General features: G+C 47.8%; 1 protein-coding gene across 2 annotated transcripts in view; it reads left to right on the top strand.

The window, feature by feature from the left end:
• The first annotated feature begins 457 nt into the window (after positions 1–457).
• GPR146 (G protein-coupled receptor 146) overlaps positions 458–17341 on the top strand; it is a 373395-nt gene continuing 356511 nt past the window's right edge. For both annotated transcript variants that reach the window (XM_069647215.1, XM_069647214.1), the window contains exon 1: positions 458–971. The gene's annotated coding sequence lies outside the window, so the exon portion shown is untranslated. The remainder of the gene's footprint in view (positions 972–17341) is intronic.

Genomic DNA, 17341 nt, shown 5'->3' with positions numbered 1-17341 from the left:
ATTTCATGAATAAAAGTACAAGTTAAATTCCCCTTGGGTGATGTCCTCGAGTTCGCAATATATACAACAGCCGTTTCTCCGAGCACTTCGCTTTATCTTCAAGATGCTGCCAGAGACGCCCAGCTTTCGAACAGGCTGAGCTCTTCCAGAAAGGCAAACGGCAGACGTCGATAAGATGTTTTGAAGTCCTTGGTACAAAAAAAAAACAGAGTAAATCGAGAGCTGGGTGTGCTCCAGAGAGCACAGTTGTACGGGGTGCCGGCTGGTTGCCAGGCGGGCTTGGCAGGCAGCATGACCGCACTGCATTCAGTGACTTTAATGAAAGCCAGGAAAGAACACATTACACAGTGTTCTTCGGCTCGCCAGCCCCCAGTGATTGGAATCAATAAAAACACTGCCAGAGGGGCTCGGTGGGGGGAGTAGGGCCCGGGAGCGCGCACTACAGCGCTAGCTTTGCTTTCCGTTTTCGCCCTTCCCCTAAAGTTACACTTTGAATATCATCCAGATCGTGTCTGTCCTCTAGCTCTTTGAGGAGTTAGGAAAAACACAAAGCTGAAACATTTCTTTATTTCTGCAGTCCTCTGCCGGCAGCTTGGCCTCCCCTAACCCACAGAGAAATAAAAGGCTTGTATTTAGCCTGAGACGCCCCGCCTGCGGGAACTGTCCCCGGACAAGTGCATCGCCTTCCATTTCCAGGACAACGCTGATGTATTTTCCAGAAAAGGGAGGTCTGTGAAGTGAACGTGGGGAAGCTAGAAGAAAAGGGACGCATGTGAAGTGACCGTGGGGAAGGGGACATGGCTTCTGACACGGCGAAAAGCACCCGGACATTACAGAACGGCAGCCGCTCGTGAGCAGACAGGAAAAGCGGCCGAGGAGACTGAAGCTGGCGGGTAACCACGCCAGAACACGCCGTCGCCAGGAATGCACGCGTCTAAAATGTCAGTGGCCGGCTAGGGCATTACTTTTGGGTGAGTTCTCTCGTGTTTTCTTTAAGGGTACGTTTTGCGAGTGTGTTCAAGAGCGTCTTCCCCTGGGCACCACCTCTTTCCCTGCAGTGGCGTCTGTTTACGTTGGGCGCCCAGCACTCTGTCCAAAAATGTGATTGATGGTATGTTAAAAATGTCGTCAGGACAGTAACTGTTCCCAAATGTTATCGACCACACATTTGCTAAGCTTTCTAAATGGCCAGACAAACCACGGTCCGCGTTTAACTTTAAATGTATTTGAACAGCACGTTGCATTTCTGTGGCGTCTTTGCAATTATTTGATGTCTACACTTACACAGCGGCTGACTTCAAGGTATGGGAGAGGCTACACATCTTCTTCCTTGCCGCCTTATTCAAGTAAACGCACATGTTTTCATGTCAGTAAGACTAAAGACGGCCATTTCACAAGGGGTAAATGCAGGGGTCGTTGCAAATGACAATTCATTCCTTTTGTGACACTGTTTGAGTAGTAACCAAGGGGGAGATTTTGATAAAATGTGATCCAAATTGTGCATTTTAAAGAATATTTATTCAGCAAAACTGGTCAAAACTACTAGCCTCATGGTGAAGTAACCCATGAAACTGGCCCATATTGGCCAAAAAAGTAGCCCACTTTCACCAAAAAAAGGCTCACAACAGCATTTTGTGTTTTTGCTTCAGCCATGGGCCTATTGCCCTATAGGCCAGTCCGAGCCTGGGCCTCACTGAATAAGCAGGAGCTACGTCTAGAAACCACCTAGTACATGTAGGGTTTTGCGCGGGCCCCGTAAACCGCTACGAACAAATGTCACACGGGAGCCGGGCTTCATGCAACCTCTTTATTACGGGTCGCACAGGAACTGACTCAACATTCCCCAGCCCCCTCCCTAGCCCAATGTCACTTCCCTTTGTCAGGGGAACTAAGACCGCAACGGCGGTCTGCCCACACAACGATGTGGGCGGGCTGCAGAGCCCTCCGGAACAACCTGACATCTCCCCCCTTTTTACCAACCGAGTTGCTCTCTCCTCCTTACTCCATTTCTTCTATGAGTCTGTGTGGCTTGAAGCGGCTTCTCTGGGGTCGACCACTGTGGCCAGGTGTCTGCTCGGCCAGGCCCTGGGGTGACGAGATGTCCTCACCTTCTGAGGTCTCGCTTTCCTCCACGTAATAGCTGTCCTGACAGTGGTCGTCCTCACTGTCTGCTTCTCTGTCCTGTACGTCCTCCATGTAATACCTCTTGGGTTTGAAGTACGACACATTTCGAGTGACGGAGGACTGGTCGGTTGTCTGGGCCGTGATCATCGTCCCTTTCTTGTGCGTGACTGTCAGCGGTTCCGGTGCAAACGTGGCATCCTCCTTTCGTTGCTTGGGTTGCCGCAACCACACTTGGTTTCCCAGTTCCACGTTCGACTCCTGTGCCTTTCTTTTGTGATCGGCGTTGTCCTTCATTTTGGCTTTAGCTGTGTCGTCCTTGTGTCTGGCCTCCTGTTCCAGAGGCGTGGCCTCTGCTGCGTGTGTGTCTTCCGGTAACCGTGTCTGGACTGGTCTGCGGAACATCAAGTCGGCTGGGCATATGCCCGTCGTGCTATGGGGGGGTGTGACGATAGTCCCTGAGGAACTGATAGAGTGCTTGTTCGAATGGTTTATGGAGGATGGTCGCTATTTGCAGGGTTCTTTTGATGTTGGCCATGAACCTCTCGACCATCCCGTTGGCCTGTGGCCATCTCGGAGTTATCTTCCGAGGGTGGAAGCCCATATACCTTGCAAAGTTCTCGAACTCTGTGCTCATGAATGGCGCTCCGTTGTCGGATTTTATGATCCTGGGTATTCCATATGTGGACAACATGCGGTCCAGTACCGGGATGACACTGGAGGCTGCAGTGCTGTCTACAATTTGTGCGTCCGGGAATCTGGAGTGTTCATCTATTAGCACTAATACATAGGTGCCATTTCTGAGCGGTCCAAAGAAGTCCACCGCCAGTTCTTCCCATACGTGTTTCGGTAGTGGCGACATGTGGAGTGGGTTTGGGTGCGGAGGCGGTGCTACCTGCGCACACGTCGTGCATTGTCCTATAATTTCCTCCACCATCATGTCCAGCTTGGGGAACCACACTTTTTCCTTTAGTAGTCTCTTGGTGCAACCACTCCTCGGTGGCTTTCATGTGCTACCTGGATTGTTCTGGTGCGCAGTGACTTTGGGAGGAGTACTTTGTACCCTTTTAATATTACGTGATCGTCAACAATGGAGAGTTTGTCCAGGACATGGTCTATTAGTTTGATATCCTCTTGGATCTCCTCCGATTCGTGCTGCGCCTGTTGACGCATGTGTGCCCTTCTGTCTTCCTGTATGCAGTGTCGTACAATTCGTAGAGCAGGGTCTTGTTCTGAGTGTGCTATGATGTCTGCCCACCCCACTGGTAGCGGTTGCAAGTGGTGGACCACATAATTGAGATATTCATCGGCGATAGATGGTTGGGAGTTGGCGGGGCCAGTCGGGTGGCGCGACAGATAGTCCGCTGGATTGTCTTCTTTTCCAGGCCGATGTTTGATGATGAACTTGTAGTCCTGCAAACGTAGACCCCATGAGCTATTCTTGGCGGCATCCTTGACTTGGGGTCTCCGTAGATTGTAAGCAGTGCCTGGTGGTCCATGATGATGGTGAACTCCTTGCCATACCCGAACAGGTGGAAGTACTCGCATGCCCATACCACCGCTAGGCTCTCCTTTTCGGCCTGGGAGTAGGCTTGTTCTGTCGGGGTTAGGCTCCTGCTGGCGTATGCGACTATGTATACTTTTACAGGTTCCAGTGGGTCAATTTGTGTTAATATGGCACCCAGACCGACAGGGCTGGCGTCCACGATTACCTTGGTGTGCCTTTTGGCGTCATAGTAAGCCATGTCCTCTGCCCTTGAAATGGCATCTCGTATCGCCTCAAACGCTTTTTGGCAGTCTGTGGATCTTGTGTAGGGTTGATCTTTGCACGTTAAGAGGCGCAACGGGTTGCTGATGGTTGCGTAGTCCTTTAGGTATCTGGAGCAATAACTGGCCAGTCCCAGGAAGGAGCGAAGCTCCGTCGTGTTCGTCGGGGGTGCGGCTGAGTTGAGCGCCGCAACTTTCTCCGGGTCTGGTCGCATTCCTTTGTCCGAGAATATGTGGCCGAAGAACCTCAGTGAGCCTTTCCCGAACTCGCATTTGGCCTTGTTGAGCGTTAGTCCGGCCTCTTGCAGTGCAGCGCACACTCTGTGGAGAGCAGTGTCGTGCTCTTCTTTAGTTTTTCCAAATACGAGGACGTCATCCGAGTAATTCAACCAGTTGGGCACGTGTCTGATGACTCAGTGTATTTCCTCTTGGAAGATTTCGGCTGCAGAGGATATCCCGAAGCTAAGCCTTTTATACTGGAATAGACCCAGGTGTGTGACGAATGTTGTGATGTACCTGGATTCGGGAGCAATCTCAATTTGATGATAACCTTTTGTGAGGTCCAATTTAGAGAAAACCTGTGCCCCATGGAGGAGGTGTATCATGTCAGTGATCCTGGGCGCCTGATGCCTTTCCCTCTCAATGGCCACGTTGGCTCTCCTCATGTCGACACACAGGCGTATCGATCCGTCCGGTGACTTTTTGGGGACGGGAACGATGGGGGACACCCATGGGGTGGGCCCTGAGACTGGTTCAATGACGTTGAGCTTGATTAGCTTGTCTAACTCCTCTTCGACCTGGTGTTGTATGTTTACAGGAATGCCCCTATAGTGCTGTGCGACAGGCGGTATCCCCGGGTTTATGTGCAGCTGTACCTTTCGATGTTTCAGTTTTCCTAGGCCTTTGAACAGATTGGGGAATGTCTGTTCGATGGCGTCCGGTCTGGTGAAGTATTTATGGGCCATAAGCTGAAACAGTATGTGCACCAGACCCATCTCGACGGCTGTCTTAAAGCTGAGGATGCACCCGCTGTTGGCTTCCATCTTCAGGATGTGTAGCGTGATCTTCGCCGCATGCGATTTGTGCACGCACCATGCTGATATTGTTCCTTTGCATGGGAGCGGGGTTGTAGCTCCATAAGGGTATATGTCCACTGACGCCTTTCGGATCTTAGGGGGGTTGGTGAGTGAGTTGTACGCCTGTTCACTTAACATGTTGACTGTCGCCCCTGTATCTATGAGGAACTCCAGAGGTGAGTTGTTGACTTGTAAGAGGAGCGTCGGACTGTGTTGGGTGGCTGTGGCGTTGTTGAGTGCCCACACGTACCCTTTTTTGCGTTGATCGTCCTCTGACGACTGAGATTCGCTGCCTGACGGGGATCTCATCTCAATGTATCGGACGAACCGTCTTCTTTGTGATCGCCTTGATCCGTCAGATGGCCTTCTGTCGTCTCTGGCATAGGAGCTCCTTCGAGGTTTTTCTTCTCTCCGGGGTCCCGTCTGTTCTTCTTCTCCTCTGCCTGCTGGTGGGCTGTGTCGCGAGCTTCTCCTTCTCTCCTGTTGTCTCGGTCTGCTGGGTCCCTGTCCCGGCGGATACTTGCAGACAGCTCTGTAGTGGTCCATTCCGCCACAGGCAGCGCACTTTTGTCCTACTGCTGGGCAGTCACCCACATGTGGATACTCGAACCCACATCTGTAGCACGTGGCGTCTGTTCCTTTCCCTCCCAGTGAGTGCGCAGTATATAGTCTGTTAATCGCATCTGCATTCGGTGTCGGGTGTTGAATGGTGACCTTGCCTAGGCTGTCGAGCTGCGACTCCACTGCGGCTTCCATCCTGGCAAGTGCGAGGATTTCCTCGAGGGACCTTTGTTTCTGGAGCAGCTGCTTCCTGAAAGGATGCGAGATGCAGCCGGCTATGACTTGGGATCATAGTGCCTCATCATTTGAGTACTGATGGAATTCACAGTACTTTAGCTTGATGCGTAGGCGCATCACAAAGTTATCGAGGGACTCTCCTTTTTCCTGTCTAGTAGTATGAAAGACATGGCGCTCGTAGTCAATGTTTGTATGGGGCGTGAAGTATTCTGATAGTTTCCCATGCAGTTCTCCATAGGTGACCGTGTCTACGTTCATCAGTTTGCCTGCGATGTCCCTGACAGCGGGGCCTACTGTCATGAATAGGGTGTTTTTAAGCATCGCGTCATCGGTTAAGCCGATTGCCCCCGTGTAAAATTTAAAATCCCTGAGCCATATGACCCATCTGGGTCCTAGGTTGGATGTGTCCCTGACATCGAATGGGCCCGGTAAGGGTAAGTTTTGTGCGGCGGTACCTGATGTTGGTGCCTGTTGGGGGCCATCAGCCACGGCTCCAGATCCGTCAGATGAGGAGGCTACGGGGCTTGCTGGGGCCGACATGTCCGCTGTGGCTGTAGTGCTCCGGTGGAGGCCAGGCGCGCCTTTGCAGACTCTTGACGTGCTGTGCTGTAGCCCTCAGCACGTGTTGGTGGTGTGCAGCCTCTTCGCGGGCTGTTGTGTGTCCTTTTGAGCTGTCCCCTGTGTTCCTGGCACCTTGTGGGGCCTCCCGCCGACTGCGGGTTGAGAGGGGTGGGGCGGGACCGGCGCCCGCACCTGCCTGCGGGTCCGCCGCGTTCGCCTCTTAGAGCGCGAACGCGCCCCCGTGGTGCTTGCGACGGGCCGCTTCCTTTCTCGGCACTCCGTGCCTGCAGCTGATCTGGTGGGTCCCCGTACCCGTGAGGAGCGCCGACGCGCCACGCCGCTCGACCGCGGACCTCCGTGGCACCCCCGGGCCTTCAGAGCAGAGGTGCGCCGACGCGCTGCACCCGCTCGCCTGCGGGCCTCCTGTGGGTGCGAGTGGGTACGATGTACCCCTCGTCGCCAATTGTAGGGTTTTGCACGGGCCCCGTAAACCGCTACGAACAAATGTCACACGGGAGCCGGGCTTCATGCAACCTCTTTATTACGGGTCGCACAGGAACTGACTCAACATTCCCCAGCCCCCTCCCTAGCCCAACGTCACTTCCCTTTGTCAGGGGAACTAAGACCGCAACGGCGGTCTGCCCACACAACGATGTGGGCGGGCTGCAGAGCCCTCCGGAACAACCTGACAGTACATAGTGTGCAGCAGATCTAATCTCCACGTGAGATGCAGTGTATACATTTGCACCCATTATGTGTGCACCATTATGCTTTCGTGGTCTTCTTATTGTGTCCTAGTGTATTTGTATTTGTACGGCACCAGTTGGTCGGGAGGGTCAAAGGTCCCCCTACTTGTTGGGGTCAAGCTCACCAAACCCTTCTAGGCTACAAGCCCAAGCTAAATAGCGCCCATCTATTTGGAACATTTCATTGTATTTAGTAATGGGAATAGTGCAGCAGGGAAATATGTTCCTCTTTTGATTTTATTTGATTTATTTATTTATTTATATACATTACGAACAATTCTCTTTTCGCCACAGAAGAACGTACAATAGATAAGAAATCAGGTTTGATGCGAAGCAGTGAGCTTCTTACAATGGGGTGAGTTTGAGGGACATTCTGACCAGCTTGTGGAGGGGAGTAAATGCAACAGTCACCAGGGACAATACATAAGTGGACATACATAGATTAAGGACGGCCAACATTGGACATCATTAAGTGCAGGTAGGCGGTAAGGCCAGCTGTGCTTGGGGGGGTGCCCATGATGGATGAAATGCTAGAGTGGAAGTAGAGAAAGTGAGGGACAAAGGCAGGTTTAGAGGCGAGGAAAAATGTTAGATAGCAGGCAGATGAGAGGTAGGTTAAGAGGGTAACTCGGAGGCAAGCAGGTAGGCTTTTAGTTTGGTTTGCAACAAATCGTGTGGATTGTTTCTCGGATATCTGGGGGAAGAGAATTCCATGCAAGTGAAGCAAGAAGAGAGAATGAGCGGAAGCGAGAGGAAGCACAGGGAGGGTGAGTAACCACAAGGGTAGTCGAGCAGACAGAGAGGAGATGACGAGAAGGCTTGTAAAGTTGGACAGATGAAGATAGATACAGTGGTGCCTTACCGTGGATACATTTGTGAACCAGGAGAAGAAATTTAAATCTGGCGCTGTTTTGCATCAGCCATCCAGCCTGGTGACGGTATGAGGAAGTAGGTGTGAAGTGAGGGAATTCAAAAAGAGTCCTGGTAGCGAAGTTAGTGATCTTGTCGAGAGGACAGAAAGCATAGTTGGGGAGACCAAAGAGGATGCTGGCACAGTAGTCCAGTTTAGATCAGACAAAAGTGGTTAAAAGATGCTTTGTGGTGTTGAAAGGACAGAGGTGCCTGATTTTCCTAATAATTAGGAGGTTGAGGAGAGATGCTGTTCCAGTTTTGGAGATGGAAGTAGAGAATGTGTGAGAAGGGTCATAGATGACGCTGAGGTTTCTAGCTGAAGTAGAATATGGCAGAATCACAGGTGGGAACTGAATAGGCAGACAAAGAGATGAGAGAGAGCTTTTGGCAGGGAAAAAGAGCACCTCTGTTTTGGTTTAATAGAGGTTTAACATCAGAGAGTGCAAAGCCATGCAATATTTAATGGCAAAAAGACAGTTGGATATTTTGATAGAGAGATCAGAGGAGAGTTCAGGAAAAGAGAAGAAGATTTGGGTGTCGTCTGCAAAGAGTTAGCAAGATAACCCAAAGGAGGAGATTAGTGCACCAAGAGCAGAGGTGTAGAATGTAAAGAGGAGCGGACCCAAGACAGAGCCTTCTGGAACACCAACAGTTGAAAGAGTGAGTTGAGAGGGGCTGTTGCTCCAGGAGAAAGAGAATTGGTGAAGTGCAAGGTAGGATTCAATCCAGGCAAGGGCTTGATCGTGAATCCCAAGACGAAAGAGAGTATTAAGGAGATCAGAGTGAATGACAGTGTCAAAGGCAGCAGACTGGTCAGGGAGAATTAGGATAGAGGATAGGTTGGAGTGTCTAGCCGAGGCGATGACGTTGGACACATTCATGAAAGCAGTTTCTGCGAGTGACACGAGCGGAAACCTGCTCGTAAGGGGTCTTGAAGGTTGTGGCTGGCTAAGACATTGTAATATGGTTGAGCACAACCCTTTAGAGCACTTTAGAGTAGTGCGCAAGAAGAGACACAAGACAAAAGTTAGCTGGTCAGTCTCTTGCTTTTTTAGGAGCGGGATGACTGTGGCTGTTCTGAAAACAGAGGGAAAGCAAGCAGAGTCGAAAGACAGGTTGAAGAGTTCAGCAAGGTGAGAATTTGATGGTCTTTTAATGAAAATAGCAGAGCTCATTCTGCTTGCCATCCTCTTTTAGTTTTAATTTGAAGTTTCTATTTTTTATTGCCAGGCCGGCTGGAGCCATCAGCTCAGTGGGTTTTATAATGTGTGTATAAAGGAGCCTTGGGACAACCCTAGAATGCATGTAAAGCTTAAATGTGATACATATAATGGACATAAATTTCTGGTTTTCATCTCATGCAGAAGTTAGATTTGTGGTGTGCTCTGTACTAGCATCTTGCTCCCTGAAGGTAGCTCTTGATCTCTGAATGTTGTCTCATAACCAGGGGCTGATTTTGTATTAAACTGTCAAAGGGAAACATGTTTATCCCTTGACAGTTTTTGCACCCCAGCTTGCATGCACAATGGACCATACAAGGCTGGGGTTGTTTTGGTACCCCAACCTTGCATGACCCATTGAGGATGCAGGCTGGGCGCTGCATGTCTGATTGTGTAAGGGGGTGCTCTTGTGCCTCCCTGTACATTCAAACAGATAGGGCAGTATGTTAAACGTGCTCTGGCTTCTGCCTGCAAGTACAGGAACTAGGTTCCTGTTTGTGCTGCGGGATCCTAAGCGCTTTCAGGGAGGAGACGTAGTCAGAAGCATCACCGGGCAGAAAGTAAGAGTTAATTTAAAGTTTATGTTTGTGTATGTATGCGTACATGCTTGTATAATGAGTATGATGATGGTGCGTGTGTGAATGAGCAAGTGAATTCTGTGTATGAATGAGTGAGTAAATGTTGTATGAATATGTGTGCATGAGGTTGTGATTGCTGGGCGGGGCACTGATTTTAGTGGGGAGAAGTGAGAGGGTGAGAGAGGTCTGGCATTTTTTGCTGGGCAAAGCTTCCTTTGCTTCATCATAGATGCCACTTGCCCACTGGGCATCTATTATAAAGACAAGCAAGCATGATAAGTGTTATTACAAGCCTAGATTGGCATTTTGGTGCAGCCAGTCTAGCCATTACTATGGAATGACATTGTTTACTGCGAATATTGGATAAAGCAACTTGCTTTATTCAAGGGCAAGCATTGTAAGTGTTATTACCTGGCTAAATTGGCATTTTGGTGCAGCCAATGTAGCCATTTCTTATTGTGGCATGACATTTTTTACTGGGCATCTTTGATTAAACAAGCATATATCGTGGTTAGAGTGGCATTTTGGTGCAGCTAGTCTAGCAATTTCATGCTGTGACGTGGCATTTTTTACTACCATCTTTGATGAAGCAAGGACGATAATTGTTCTAATGTTCCTAAACAGGCATTTTGGTGCCGCCAGTTTAGCTTGTTCTTCCGCATGACATTTTTTACTAGGCATCTATATTATAATGAAGCAAGCATGATAAGTATGAGTACGTAGATAAACCAGATTTTCGATGCAGGTAGTCTAGCTATTTCTTACCGTGACATGGTATTCTTTTACTGACCATCTATGCTCAAGCACGAATTATGTATTATTACATGAATAAACTGTCATTTTGGAGCAGCCAGTTTAGACATGTTTTCCTATTGTGGTATGCCATTTTTAATGGCAAAGCTAACAGGAGTATGTTCTTATTTGATGATACTGGCATACATTGACAGAACCAGCCTGGACCCATTTTCCTATAGTATCGTTACTGGCATTATGCACTAAGCAAACATGAGTATGTTTTTATGTCGGAAAACTGGAATATATTGGTGCAGCCAGCATGGAAATGCATGGGCACAGCCAGCATGAAAATGTTTTTATAATGGCATATATTGTGGGCAAAGACATAATTAAAATGTTTTGCGAAATGCTCCTGTTCACTGTTGATGACTTGAATTTTTGTATTAAATACTTTACAAAACCAACTGCAAACTGTCTGGCTTTTTACTACATTTTTCACTTAAAGTATGCTGTAAAATCCATAATTTTCACACATTATTAAAAAGAAATTCTCTGGGGGAGAAAACCCGAATGACCCTTGGTTGGTTCGGGCTCCCTCACTACACCTACCTCACACTCTAGCCTCCTTCTAGAACTCTCCACTCATCGACTCTTCACACCCTATCAGTCACCAGCCTCCCTGGCCCCTCCTCCCACCTGTGGTCCTTTTCCCTACTTACCTCTGCCATATTTGTAGGAAATATTTACACTAGCCCCATGAAAAATTCACCAACCGCCACTCTTCTGACCAAATATTTATTTTGAGCCTAGTACTACATGCACAATCAGAATACATGAATGTTTATTCTCTCTCTGTCTTCATTCCTTATATTTTAAGCAAGGGCCTGCAACCTGTGGCTCCCCAAATGTTTGGGATTATGACTCCCATGAACCCTCACCATTGCTTATGTTGGCTAGTGCTGATTTTATTTGTAATCCAACACTTCCGGTGAGCCAAAGGTTGCATACCCTTGCCCTAATGTAATCATGGCTCACTTTACCTAACATTTGCATGCCTCCATCTTTCCCAACTACCTTTGCAACATTTACTCACAGGTGCAAGTCCTTCTGTACTGGTGGCAGCATCCACATTTTCTACCAATCAACTGGCGTCAACCATTAGCCTTGACAACACATTTCCATATGCACTGCCCCTTGAATTCTGTCACACTGTTTTAGCAAAACCTTAACCTATGGCCTTCCACTTTATCTCTGTGGATTTATTTAACTTTATTTATTTAAGAATAGGATGTAATCCTGAACATACATGCTTTGCAAAGTGGGCAATAACAAAGAGTAGAAGCAGTTCTATGGTAAGGTGTCTTTACATAAGAGCATTTTTGTGGTGAATGACGTGTACCTGGTGGTGATGGGGTAAGAATAGGTACAACAAACGAGGGGATGGCTGCAAGGTCTAGAATTATTCTTAACCTTTTTCATCGCTCTAGGAAACCCTAAGGAGCATCATTCTTTGCCTGCCAAGCAATTGCAGAACGGGGAAATACCATATGCAAATCAGGCTTTGTCCTCCGTCAAAAGGGGCAGTCCAGCCCAACCTTCCTGGTCACAGCCCTACTGCACAAGACCACAAGCAACCCTAGATATGTTTCAGACTAATTTGGCATCAACAGTGAGATGTATGTTGGGTCTCTAGGCCCAGCAGGCACGGGACCCACATCTGGGCATACCCGGGTCCACTGCGAGTGATTACAGCAAAACAAAAGAGATGATGGCTGGAAGGTTTAGAATCAATCTTAACCCCTGGCATTGCTCGAGCAACCCTCCAGACCATCGACCTTCACCTGCCAAGCCATTACAGAAAGGGGAAAGACCATATGCAAATCGGGCTTTCTCCCACCCCCAAAAGGGGCAGTTCAGCCCAAACTGCTTGGTCACATCCCTTCTTCACAAGACCACAAGCAACCTCATACATGTTGCGGTCTCACTGGGCATCATCAATGAGGTGTAGCATGGGTCTCTAGGCCCAGCATGCATGGGACCCACATCTGGGCATACAGTCCCGCTTGGGGTGACTCGAGCAAAACAAGAGAGATGATGGGTGGAAGGTTTAGAATCAATCTTAACTTGTACCATCACTGTGGGCAACCCTGTAAACCATCGTTTTTGCCTGACAAGCCATTAAAAAAAGGGAAGAGACCACATGCAAATCAGGCTTGGCACCACCCCAAAAGGGGCAGTTGAGCCAAAACAGCTTGGTCACATCCTTTCTGCAAGAATAGGAACATAACCCAGGGACAGAGGCTGGAGGACATTCCAACATTTGTAACAGTAAGAACCTGCAGCCAGTATTTACAAATTACCCAAGTAGTTTGAGAGCAGAATGCAGGGGGTAGGTTGGGCGGTTAGTTTGGGTAGCAAGGTGAAGTGATTAGGGGGCTCCTTCCATTGGCAACAAGTGAAGTGTGAGCCTCGTTTTCCACTGAAGATGCCAAGTCGAGAGCATGTCAGTGCAGTGGGTAAGTAGGGAAAAGGACCACACGTGGGAGGAGGGGCCAGGGAGGTTGGTGACTGATAGGTTGTGAAGAGTCGATGAGTGGAGAGTTCTAGAAGGAGGCTAGAGTGTGATGCATTCAGCGGGGTAACAGTGGGTAATATCATGGATGTATTTAAAGGCGAGTAGCAGGAAAGCCATCCAGCATGGTGATGTTAGGTCAAGGTGGGAGGAGGATCTGGGTAGGATGAAAAAGGTGCGCGTCACAAAGCTGAGGTCTCTGTTGAGGGGAGCAAAACAGTAGAAGGGGACCCCAAGAAGTAGGCTTGTGCACTAGTCCAATTTGCTGAGCACAAGACAATAGATAAGGGTGTTGGTCGAGGGTTGTGTGAGATGTGGTATTATTTTTTTTTTTTAATGTTGAGGTTGATTCTGGCTGCAGCGGCCATGACGAACTGGTACAGTTTCGGGTTGCTGTCAAAGAGAACCCCAAAGCTGTAAGACATGAATGAGCGGGTAAGGAGGCAAGGGAAGAAAGAGATGGGGGAGAGGAGAGTGGGGTTGCCATTGGAGGCGGGGAGAAAGAGGACTTCCGTCTATACCAAATGTGAAAACTCTTTGGTTTGGGATCATGTAAAAAGTGCAGCTGAAGCAATCAAACTGTCGACTTAGGCATGCAATATAAATATAAATCTTAAGAAATACAAAAAAAAACATTACATGTCCACCCACTTTTACTTGGTAACTTAATTGAGTTCATGTACCTGCCTAAAACACTGATCACGCACTGGCTCACCATTGTCACCCTATTTCCTCAACAACTCTTATCCCTTAATCCTCCACCCGCAAGAGCCCGAGACACGCCAATTCAGAAACACGCATGTTCCATCTGCCTCATCTTATTCGGTCCCTCTGCGCTACTCTTTCTGCTATGTGCCATTCTCTTCTCCTTCCCAATTTACTTTTCATCTCGACTGACCATTGTCTGGGTACCACACAGGGATGGGCACAACATGCTTTTGAGATGAGCCTCAGTGCCAGGCGACCACTACTGTTGTAGCTGGCACACTATACATGACTATTCCATATACATTTACACTACAAGACCCAATAAAACCAAATGGCAAACCTCTCCCAACTAGGCTTGCTCCAACCAGACCCAAGTACATTTGAGCGGGTTCACTAATGGGGAGTCAACTCTCCCAAACCCCATCTGTCCTACCACACCCAGAGTACTCTTGTGACCCCAGTAAATCGATGTCCACTTAATTTCCCCTCGGGGGGAAACACTGCACTGCCGCGCAGCCTCCCGGCCAAAATAATGTTTTGTTTCACAATTATGAAATTTTTGGTCAGCCAGCGCTAGTTATGAAAAACGAAACAACCCATGTTTCCATTTCCTGCTCATTCTATTTCTGAGTGGCCTCTCCTTCTCTGAAAATATGAAACCTTTTTTCTACTTTCCACACACGAAAGAAATAGAAATGCTTTATTATTTCCGACACAAGCACACACAAGATGGGGGTGGAAAGTCTGCCTGCAAGGGATTGTCTGTTTCAGGGGGGCGCAGCCCGGCATGTCAAAGATCCCTGCATGGGATGGCAGCCCACCCTCACTCTTAGGATCTTGTCATGGGTGAATCTCAAAGATATGGGTACACAGTTCCAAGACTGTTCAAACATTGAGGGTCCTAAATCCACCCAAAATTCCTGTGATTCGATTTTCCCGCGTACTAGTTCACCCATTGATAGACACAAGTTACTTCCTTGCATCACCTCGTGGTTACTCTTTTGCTGAATCCCACTCATGATCCAGACCCTGCTGCCATCTCGCTTTACTTGCTTGTTTGTTAAGCCCCGGCTGAAACCAGTTAAATGCTCTCATACCTATTGCTCTTCGAAACTACCACACAGACTGTTTGATTCCAAGCATGTCAGAAGATACATTCCTTTCTGCAATCCCGATCTATGGTTCATTTTAAGGGACCCACATCCACTCAGCCGTGCTTCATTTGTACAAAAATAAGTGCCAGGGCCCTAATACTTTCTAGCACTCTTGTGACACTGTGGGTGGGCAATTCCACACCACTGCTGCCACCACCCATAGCTGCTCCCCACAGTGTTGACATATTTGGGGTTACTCTGCAGCTCGCACCTGCTCATTGTGGTTGATGGGTGCACTGACTATCAGCACTTTAAAGTGAATCCGAGACAATAAGTGCTGGGGCTCAAAAATAAGTGCCGGGGCTGAGCCCTGGCAAATAACCCCCACAATTTGATCACTGATTGCAGGCCATCAGAAAATCGTATTTTACCACATCACCCTTCCCTATGGAAGTGGCATCTGCACCCGTCCGCTTATCTTCTCGTTACTCCTTTGCTGTCACTAACCAAGGTCTGGATAACCCGGACAGGGACACAGTGCGCTAACTACAAGACACGCCCAGTGCTCTGGGACCACTACGGTGGGGATTCGGCTTAGTATAAAGGCCTTGTAACATAACATAACCCCACCGAACCTATAAGTAGTGATGTCTTTAGCACATGTCCAAGAAGGCAGCTGTCTTGATTTCTCAACTCATCTTCCAACCTTTCTCCTTCCGTAAACATTGCTCATTTTTTGTTCTACCTTTTCTTAATCTCTCTCGGCACAGAATTTGTAATAGTTTGTTATCACCAACATCGACTTGGCTTTTTCATCTTTCTCAGAGTCTCAAGTTGTGCTGTGCCTCTACATATTGCCTCTGCCACTGTTGACACCTTTGGCCAGTCACGGAATCGATCCGGCCTCCCTTTACCTAACATGCGGTCGCTGCGCGTTCTCCATCTTTTTCGTTCACAAATTTGTATTGAAATTCTTAACTTGTGAATATATGATGGCAAACGTTATAACTTTCCGTACAAAAGATTTCATCATAGTCAATCAGTAGGCAGATTTTAATTTAGAAACAATAAGCGTTGAATAAAACAGCACAGTGGGAAGAGAGGGCGCCTCAATTCGAAAGGAATGGGATAGGCACAAGATTAAACGAATGTGGTACAGAACCAAACCTATAATGAAAAGTGAACTGCCAAAAAAATAAAAAAGAATAGGATGGTGGGGAGAGGAAGATAGGTACAATTATATTTGCTGAAAAAACAAAACATAACTTTTACCTAAATTAAGGTCTGCTCCACATCTGATGATGTCTACTGGAGAATGGCACCAGTAGCAAGGGTTCCATGGCTATGACATGGTATCCCAGTTCTAAAAGTAGAAGTAGAGCTAAACCATAAAGAAGGGGGTTACTTGAGAAGTGAGGGGATTTGGCATTGGGCCTCAACATTAGTAACCTGACTCTGTTGGAGTTCAGCAATAATTCCACACTCCAAGAGCTGCTACAAAGTGATAATGGGGGCCAAGGGACGATACCACCAAGTAATGGAAAGAGGAGATGGGCATTATTGTTATTAGAACATCCGACCCAATGAGGCGAGAATGTTCAGTTTAAAACCAGGCAAGACTAAGGAGAAACATTACAATCTTTAGACAGAAGAACTATACCAGCCATTTTTGACATCTACCATTGCATTGTCTGCAATGGAACGGCCAACATTGCCCAAGGGCCTTACTGGGCGTTATGGGCCCTGATAACCAAGTTAAAGGCAAGGGTGCAGCAAGGGCATTTAATGAGTGTTATATGCACATAACATGTGTATGACCTGAAGGTGGGGGATCTATAAAGCTATTATAACCAGTGTCCTTCTTGATAGTATGTATTATATAGAAGTATTTTATTACATAAATCTTTCAGTGAGCTTGCAGGTAATTGGCTGCCAGTAAGTTGCCTTGGAGTGTAGTGTTCTGAACAATCTGCAGGCTATATGTACCAATCTCTGGGCTATATTGCTTCGTATAGCCCATGGAGTTTTCAATAAGAATGCTCTTTTAACATTCTAAAGTGTGTGCACCAAACCTGATGATAAATAACAATATAAGGCAAAAATACATATGTAGAGAAAAACATATACATGTATAAATTATACAGCACTGAAGACCATGAATATGGTTGACTGTGTACTGTCTTTGAGCGAGTGGTCTGATAATTAGTGCCAGAGAGGATCTTGTTGCCTCTCCCAGTGCATATTACCCAAGCCCACCAGCTATGCATGAGTACGATGTGAGCACATACATGGTCTCTGGGTTAGACGTCTGCCTGGCCAAACAACTGCATGTTCTCAGTAGTTCATAATAGTTCCGATCTTTCTCGAAGACGTTAGTTCAAATGAAAGGTTCTTCAATACATTTGCACTTCCCCAAGTCTCTTGAGAACAAGTCTGTGGTTCTTGGACTCCGC

Source organism: Ambystoma mexicanum, chromosome 2q (genome assembly GCF_040938575.1).
Source record: "Ambystoma mexicanum isolate Mex_15411 chromosome 2q, UKY_AmexF1_1, whole genome shotgun sequence".
Lineage (NCBI taxonomy): Eukaryota > Metazoa > Chordata > Amphibia > Caudata > Ambystomatidae > Ambystoma > Ambystoma mexicanum.
Note: the sequence above shows the minus strand (reverse complement) of the source record. Positions and strands in the feature narration are given on the sequence as shown.